The following is a 9,928-nucleotide window of genomic DNA, read 5'->3' on the forward strand; positions in this document are numbered from 1 at the left end:
AATATGCAGACTTACAGTAGAAATTTCAGCAGAGAGGTAAAATCATTTCAGCTAATCATGCCAATGTTAGCTCTGTCCTTAGAATTATCCACAATCCCATTTCATAAAAGCCTGAGAAATTTAAAAAATTGTTTTAGGCTTTTTGGCCATTTGAACTTTGTCTGCCTTTCAGTAATATTCTGGCTAATCTCCTATTATGACTTCACCAGCCCACACTATTCTTGTATCTCTTAGTATCCCAAAATCTACCTACTGTGCTTAAGTATGTCCAACCACTGAACATTCGTGACTCTGGGGTAGAGAATTCTAAAGATTCACAAGCATTTGGATGAAAAAAATTCTCATTTCAGTTCTGAATGGCCAATCCTTTATTTGAATGTGTGACCTTGTCTTCCAGATTCTTCAGTTAGGGAAAATATTTTCTCAACATCTAGCTGTCAAATTCCTTAAGAAAGGACAGTCAGCACCATGTATATTCTCAAGACTCTGGAATGGGGCTTGAATCCATATCTTTCTAATTAAGAGGCTAGGTACCTACTCAGTCAATATGCATCTGAGTAACTGAAAGTTTATACATAAGAATAGTTTAGCTCAGTGAATCTATGATATTTAGCACTTTAAAAAATATTACTTTACAGAGGCCCTGAGTTTGGAAGACATTTAAAGTTGGTAAAAGTTGCTTCAGAAAGTTTTATTCTACCGACAGCTTCAGGACTTCATAATCCAAAGTGACGCTTCAGTACAATATCAAATGAGTGCTGCATTGTTGGAGATGCCATAATTTACATCAAACACTATTCCAATGCCTTGTTTTTTTTCACTCAGGTAAGATGTAAAGACAATATTCAGTGTGGGAAGTCTCTTAGGATCCTGACCAATATCCATAACATTTGAATATTAGCAATATTCACACACAAATGGCAGGTAATGATCATCTCCAATAAGAGACAATCACCCTTTTACATTCAATCGTGTTACTATCACTAAATTCCCCATTATGAACATTCTGGGCATTACAGTTGACCAGAAACTCAACTGGACTCTTCATATGCATACAGGGTGAATACTGCACCACCTGACTCCCCAACACCTGTCCATCATCTACAAAGCACAAGTCAGGCGTGTGATGGAATACTCTCCATTTGCCTGCAATTCCAACAACATTCAAGAAGCTTGACACCATCCAGGACAAAGCAGTCCGCTTGATTGGGACCACATCCATAAGCATCCACTCCCTCTACCACTAGTGCTCATTAACAGCAGTTTGTATCATCCACAAGGTACATTTCAGAAATTCACCAACGATCCTTAGGCAGCACCTTCCAATCCATGACTACTTCCATTTAGAAGGACAAAGGCAGCAGATACATGGGCATGTTCAAATTCTCCTCCAAGGTATTCATGATTTTAATTTGGAAATATGTTGCCGCTCCTTCATGGTCGCTTGGTCAAAATCTTTTAATTCCCTCCCTATAGATATAGTGGGTCTACCTATAGTACAGAGGCTGCAATAGTTCAAGAAGGCAGCTCACCACCACCTTCTTAAGAGCAACTAGGGACAGATAATAAATACTGGCCAGCCAGTAACACCCACATCCCACGAGTGAATAAAAACCTTCCTATTTCATATAATGCAACAAAAACAGATTACCTAGTATATTATCTCATTTATGGGACCTTGCTATACACTAACTGATGGCTAAATATAACAATTTTTTAACTACAATATGAACACCTCTCAATATTGGCGAAATTTTTTTCGGAGTGTCTTGAGAAATTGTAGGGTCCTGTATACTTATCTAAGTTTTATATTTTAGTGGAAGGGATATAAACTTCAACTCAGAGCCATACCATTTGGGGAGATGTTAATAACACGTCACCATGCAAAGTTTGGCAGAAGTTTTGGAATATTCTCCCACAAAAAGCAGTAGGTGCTAGTTGTTAATAATTTTAACTCTAAGATTAATGGAATTTTGCTAGCCAATGGTAAAAATGGATTTGTAGTCGATGTATATAGCTAGAGTCTGAATGCAAGTTAGGCATGAATTTGTTGAATGGTTTATTCTTGTTCCAATGTTCTCATCCAGGTAACTTTACCAGAAAGTCATAAAAGAGTATTGTCCTCGAAAACTGCATTGAAGAGAGATTACGGAATTCCTTTCATGAACATCTTCACTCTTCTTTAGTCCCTTTAGAGATTATTTAAACTCTACCAGTGACCAAACCTGATCCACCTCATGTGATTTGGCATCAACTTATGTTTGATAACATTCTTATCAAGCCCCTTAGAAATTTTTAACACAATGAACATGCTGTACAAATGCAAATAATGTTGCTGTCTTCAGCAAGGCAGCAAACACAGAACTGTATAGGTTGGCACCAATAATTCCTGGCCACACATATAAATGACAGGTACTTCCTCTCATACTATGCTGTTGTGTAATTTAACAAAAGTTTGCAGCATGCAAGTATGTAAATGAGTTCTTGTCAAAGTTACACTGTCATAGTATGAGAAGTCGTCAAGGAAACTCCTGGCCAACATTCAAAGAATTCCCATTGTTAAAAAAGGATGGAAGATTGGAAAGCCAACATCACAGCAACACTGATTACGTGGACAACTGCAGCAATTAATACCCTTATCTTACTAATGGATGGGATGACTATGATGTTACTGCAGATGCAAGATTTGAATTCTGGAACAGTTCATAGACATTTAAATTAAACATAGTGGAATGGATGTTGGAGTTGATAAAAGGTTAAGCCTGAAACATCGACTCTCTTGCTCCTCAGATGCTGCCTGGCCTGCTGTGTTTTTTCCAGCGGTACACTTTATCAACTCTGACTTCTCCAGCATCTGCAGTCCTCACTATCTCCTAGTGGAATGGATGTGTAAATGATGCAGAAGGAGTCTTCAGTATTAGTGTCATTAACTGAGTGCTGAACAAGTTCACTGTTGAAAGTGGCCTCAAACCTGGTAGATGATATGTGTCCTCAAATCATGGCAAATTACTTTTGTCTAGGACACAGGGGAATTGCTTGATAGAATACTAAAATGCTGTAGGATATTTTACGTTCCCTTCAGCCTCTGTCTAATGTCTCATCCAAAGTAAATGGTTTAAGCATTGGTTAGATGCAATTAAAACCATGCTTTGATGGGGTAATGTGGTAGAAGGAGAAAATGCAGGCAGATGCTGAGGATTTAAAGAGCAAGAAGAAAGGCCAGTGTATTTGAGGCTATTGGAATTGGCTGATCGTTTAATGGTCCATTAAATGCAAGTGGCTGCACGTGCTCTCAGACCCTAATTAAAATAAATAATACAGTAACTTATCTGTATTTACAAAAAAAAATTGGCAAGGAGACTTCCTTCAAGGCAACATTGCAAGATTCAGTCAAACAAAACCTTTAAGGAGCTTTGTGGAGAATTGATGTAAACAGTCTGTCTACTTGGCACTAATTTAACATAACAGCCTTTTCATAATCAGTCTTTTGTAGAGATTTTAAAAAATCTGTGTATAGAAAGATTTACACAAGGACTGCACTGTTTAAAGTCTTCAGAAGTGATGCTGGCATTATTTATTTTTGCAAGACTGGAGAAGATTGAGGAAGGTATTGAGGCTGTTGGATTTCCTTTTGCACACAGGTTGGGAGTTCTAGCTTCTGCTTAGATTCTTGTTAAAGTGTTGATCACGCAAGCAAAGAATGTACTTATTACTAAACTAAGCAGTGTACCAGGCCATGTCAAAAAGAATTAAGGATCAACATACAGGAAAGGAATTTCTGATGATTTTTCTTGACTGAACATCATAATTGTAAACCTGAAATGCTTTGGTAGCTGCTATGGTCATTTTCTGATGTTGACTCACCAATTGCTGTTTTCACTGGTGCAAAAACATATTAGCTTCCTTGACAGATTGAACTGGTGCCCATTATTACTTGTGGATAAGTGTAGTCCATATACCAATTGAGTAAATAAATCATTAAGATAAACAGAAAAATACTTGAATTACTTTGCAGCATCTGTGGAAAGAGCATCAGATTTAAAGGACAGAATGTTCCTGATCTTGTAGAGTTGGGACGAGAGTGGAGATGCCAGGAAGGCATACTTAGGCAGCTCACTGACATGCACCTACTGTTGGACAAGTCTTATGTCAGAAAGGGAGGGGTTGGAGGTGGCTTTCCCTTGGTAGTACTGAGTCTGCTCCCTTCCTCAATTCTGCATTATTAGCCAATCAGAGTCGACTTACTAACTATCAGTACCTACTTTTCAAACAGTATGAATTATTGTTCCGTTTGATATTTGGTGTTCTTGCATGTGTCGTGATGAGTGAAGGACAAATCCAGGTTGTGTTGCTACAACGCGCATTTCGTCAGCGCAAGTTGACTATAATGCGATTGACGAATTGTGGACACTGTTTGGATAATGTGAACTTTCTATAGTGTCTTTCCATATTGCAACTTTCTATAGCATGAGGTTGCACAAGAATACAACTGTTGTGTTATAGCAGAACAACCTGTAGCTTTGATGGCATGTCACTTTTACAGCAATAATCAAGGTCTGCACAGCCAAGTGATGATTTACTCATAGGTAATTTAATAAATAGTAATTGAGAATAGATAGGGAAGTCCATTTGATTAGGCATCTAATTCCTCCCTCATTTAAAAAAAACATTCAGGCTGTAAGCATCACTGACAAGACTGGCCCTTATTATCATCTAATGATGTCCTGAAAAAATAGTATTAGGCTGCCTTCACAAGTGGCTATCCTGTTTGGTAATGGTACTTAGTGCTGTTAATTGATAGTTCAGGGGATTTTGACCCAGTGATCATGAAGCAACAGTGATATATACCCAAGTTACAATGGTGTTTGACTTAAAACTTCCAGGCAATGAGGTTCCTATGTAGCTGCTGTCCTTGCCCTTCTGGATGGTAGAGGTTATAGTTTTGGAATCACAAATAACTCAGTTAGAAGCATTAATTTAGGAAATATCAGCTTCATCAATACTTTTGCATCAAGTAAATAGTAGAATGAAAAACGTATCTTAATTTTCACGACAGCTCATAAACTGAACACTAAAGATGATTGGAAGCTGTATTCATGCTAACTCTAAACGTCATTGCTTTACTGCATCTCTTGCAACTTTTAAAACTCCTCAAACGCTGTCTGTTCATCAAGATTTTTTAATGAATCTCTTTATTCTTCTGTAATTGCATTTCATTATCTTCACTGTGAAGTCCCCTTGGGCATTTTCTGCACTAAAAATGAAGGTAGACATCCAAAAATTAGAAAGTTCTGAAAAGTGGTCCTGGTGAAGGATGGAATAGGTCAGTTCAAGAAAATACAAAAACTCTGAAAACATTCCCAATATGCTGGAGAAAGAAGAGACCATTAGTGAATATTGTCAAGAAAATGCAACAACTTTGGGTCAGTCATATTGTCATGCACAAGAACGTACTGAATGAACTGATCTAGGGAAGGTGAGAGGGATATGAAACAAGAGAGAGAAAAACAATGATAATTTCAGACAAGTTGAAGTTGAACCCAGAAGCAATGAGCAACTGAAGAGGAGTATTAAAACACAGGTTTGAAGAGATGTGTAGAGGACTTGCACTTAGGCATTTCCACTTGTTAAATTTTATGAAATATAAATTTATGTATGTTGTTGTTGATTTTGGTGGGTTAGAGGAAAGTAAAATACCTTAACATGGAAGTTAAAGACGAGGAATTATATTGGTTTAGGGCATGTTTTCTCCTATTCTTTGAGATTGAAGTTGATATTCTTGTGTATGAACTATTATATGGAAAATAGTAAATTGGCATTGTGAAAGATATAGTGAAGAAAAAAAACAAACATAAAAAAAAGTGAGAAATCCGTGCTAGAATTAGATGGGTGCAGATGTGAATCACAAAGGGTTGTATAATTCAGTGGTGAAGTGAAAGGAGCATGAGACAAGGCACCATCTAAGAGGAATAGTATGCATGCACAATGTCATGGGTTTGGAAGGAAGTTTTGAGGTAGGACAGTGCAAGGCAAAGGATGGATCTGAAAGCAAGGATGAGAATTTTAAAGTTTTCAAAGCCAGCTCACTGGGACACAGGAGACTGGGAAGGTTGTGTGGGACTTTGTGTGCATGAGTACACAGAAGTAATGCTTAACTGACTTGAAGTTCGCAGGAGGTGATGTGGCAAATGTTTGAAAATGGTCACGACAAAACAGCCGACTTAGGAGTGCAGAGGTGAACTAAACATATGCCTGTGTAAAAAAAAAGCCTGGATTTTACATATCCCACCAGGCATATTAATCCCATGCCCATAATCAGTGTGGTTGGCAGGTGCTCACATTGGCAACCCACCCATCCTATTTAAATGAACAAACAAAAGTCATTTAAGTTTGGTGGCACACCAATTGAATTCAATAATGTCTCCCTATATCAAAGCATGGTTAGGGCTCTTTTGGTGCAGTGGTGTTGTTCCTATCTTTGAGCCTACCTGCACATCCCACCTGCTCAAGAAGTGTATAATAATATCTCTAAGCAGGTTGATTAGAAATGTCTCCAAAACTTGAATTGTTGGAAAAGCTTAGCAGGTCTGCTAGCAGAGTGAATGTTTCAGGTCAAGTGGCCCTTCCTCAGAATTGGTTCTAAGAAAGGGTCAAAATGTTAACGTTGATTTATCTCCACAGATGCTGCCAGACCTGTTGAGCTTTTCCAACAATTTTGTTTTTGTTTCTGATTTACAGCATCTGCAGTTCTTTTGGTTCTTATCTCCACATCATAGTTGGCATGGTAGTCAGGTGGGAGTAGCAAGCCATTTATATTGACCTTTTGGAAAATAGGAATACAAAAAGGTGGAAAATCGTTTGAGGAAGGACTGCCCTATGGCAAGCTGCCAAATCTCCTTCTGCTATGATTGCCCATCAGATCCTGAACATCCAGCACTCACCCCTACACCCCCCTCCTTGGGCCATAGGTTCCATAAAGCCTTAAAACCTTGGGGCTTATCTTTCAGCTTCAACTATGATCTTCTTCAGAATTCTTCTTGTACGTTGCATGGTTCGGCATTTCTTGACACAACCTGAAATTCCAGCCAAGCAGATTGATGGCATTTGTAGGTCAAAGAAAATATTATTTTTGCTATATTTATGTTAGGGAGGACAAATGTTCATTTAATCCAGGTTTTGGTTTCAGAGTAACATTTGCAATAGTCACCAGCATGCCCATGGAAGCTAACAAATGTTTCTTAAGAACATCACGTATTATTACTTAGAAGAGGCATTATAAGGTAACTTTTATGATATTGGCCTGATAATTCAGAGCCTGGTCTGGCAATTCACTGAGAAGGTGAGTTTATAATCCCACCAAAACAATCCGAGAATTAACTTTGTAACCGACCATGGAGCAGTCAGAATGTACATGAAATGCAGCTGGTTCTCAAAAATGTTTTGAAAATATCTGCAACATTAATTTCCATCTGAGGGAGTGAGACTCTGCACTTATAAAATTATTTTTTTCTGGGCCATGAGATTATCATCCATAATCATGACTGAGTATGCCATTAAAAACTTGGTTACTCCTGATAGATTCAGTTTATTATTTAAGAATGATTGCAGTGGCTAATTAAGATGCATGCTTTAAAAATTATTTCTGTACAGGTTCCATTTGTGAAAACGTAATATCTCATCAATTGGAGGAGCATGGTATCTCAGCAGGGTAGCTGCATATGGGAATAGCAGATATATCCAGCAATATTGGTCAGGGCTAATGTGGTCAAGAGTGTAGTGCTGGAAAAGCACAGCAGGCCAGGCAGCATCTGAGGAGCAGGAGAATCAACCTTTCAGGCATAAGTCCTTCATCAGGAAACCATTCTGTACACATAATTTGAAGTTATGTGTACAGGTCTAAATAATTTTGTGTAATCCCTCCAAGTGCACAGCTTTTCAAACATGGCTTTCTGTGCATGTTTATGTTATAGAAGCACAAAGTACAATTGGATCACTCATGTATAGGATCTGTAGCTCAGAAGGTTCAAGGGCAAAGATTATCAGTGCTGAGAGACACAACCCCCCACAGACTGACTCATAGCAGGTTAACTTGTTGGAATGTCTTCACTATTATTTTTGTAACCCGAGTGAATTTATTTGTGGCATATGGTCCACTTTGTATCTGTGAATTTTCAATGATTTGACAGGAAATGTATAAAAATAGTGAAAATTGAACTGGAAGGGTAGCACTGAGGAAGATCTGTTAAAAGGTTTTTAATTAGTTGTGGTGTGCTGTGCACCGGTGAGTCTAGGAATGCCTGTATGGTAAGAGAAGAAAGAAAGGACTCATGTTCTTTCCTGGGACCAGACGGTCACTTGTTGGTGAAGCAGATAATTAATCCTGAGATATTTCTGGCTTACCTTCTCCATCACTGGCCTGTCAGGGTGAAAAGGTACAAAAGTGAAGTGCAATAGGAATTGTTTCTAAAAGCATTTTCCTCTTGTCAATGAAATAGTGTTATTAATAAAGTGTCTTTTTATATCTATTGCATTTATTGAATCATGATTCATAAGGCTGGTGTGGAATTAAGATTAATGTGCGTTCTTAAAAGGGTCTTGTCTTTGTGAAGATAGACTGAAAACCATTTTGAGGTCACTTTGCAATGCAAAATTTAACCTTACATCACCTGCTTATGTCCCATTATGTAGATAATACTGTATGACTACATAAAAATAGTGGTTTGGTCAGTAGCATACTCTCCTCTGAGCTGGATAGCTGTGGGCTCCATCCCATAGCCTTGAACACTGACTGTAAGCTGAAACTTTAGTACCAAATTGATGGGTGTAGTACATTGTCAGAGAGTTTGGGTAAAATCTTCTAGGAGCCTGAACAACAATGAGTTATGGTGAGAGAATTGGCAGAATTGTGTGAGAAATCTAGCAAGGCCTATCTCAACATCAGGAACAACTTTTAACTCGATTCTGGACATCGTGATTCTTGCTGGACAGCAGCAGGTTGCCAATTAAAGGAAGGGTTATTGCTTGTTAATGATCTAATAAATTACATATCTCAGATTATAATATGCAGTTTCCTATTCTAACACCCACCATGAGCAAACTAAACATTGCAATTCTCAGCACGCAAGTCAAGGTAGATGCCTGGTGACTTCAGCACACCACTGGCTGCAAGAACTTTTGAGTTGCTCAGCACAAAACAGCATCTCAGGGTATGATCCATGGGTACCAGCTGCAAACACCGCTTAACCATCAATAATTGACAACTTCTTAGGATTCTCACAGGATCTATCTGTTTCACTCACAGAACACTTAGGCAGTTGAGATCCTCGTTTCTCAGGATGCACCAGTAATTAGAATCAAATGACTGCTCCAAGGACATTTTGTGTGTAGGATAAGAACCCAGCTCCTGAACTGCACCAGGCTGAATGTCAGGGTGGCTCGATTGCTATTCTAGTGTTCCTTCCCTTTTCTCCTGCCTTAATGCTCACAGCATCTCTGCCTTTGTTTTGCAAATTAGCTCAGTCACACAATCAGGCATGTTCCCTTCATGGCCAGTTTCCCTCAGTCAAGGGAGCACACATCTTGATGTACGGCAGTGAGCTGTGTCAATCTCACACCTGCATCATATCACAGCAGCTTAGGTAACAAACTCCCTCCATGTGAAGTAAGCAAGCAGCCACGTCTCAAAGTCTTGGGGGAGTATTCTTCACAAAACACCAGTCAGTCAGGGCGTTCAAGCTCAGTAAGACATAACATAGCAGTCCAAGAAATTGATCATGGTCAGGCATCTGGTTGTGGTGTTCTCAGTCAGAGAGTTGGTACCTCTGCAGTTTGGGGAGTGGGTCACAGTAAGTTCTATACTTACTGTGGGCGGCACGGTGGCACAGTGGTTAGCACTGCTGCCTCACAGCGCCAGAGACCCGGGTTCAAT

Source organism: Chiloscyllium plagiosum, chromosome 16 (assembly GCF_004010195.1).
Source record: "Chiloscyllium plagiosum isolate BGI_BamShark_2017 chromosome 16, ASM401019v2, whole genome shotgun sequence".
Classification (NCBI taxonomy): domain Eukaryota; kingdom Metazoa; phylum Chordata; class Chondrichthyes; order Orectolobiformes; family Hemiscylliidae; genus Chiloscyllium; species Chiloscyllium plagiosum.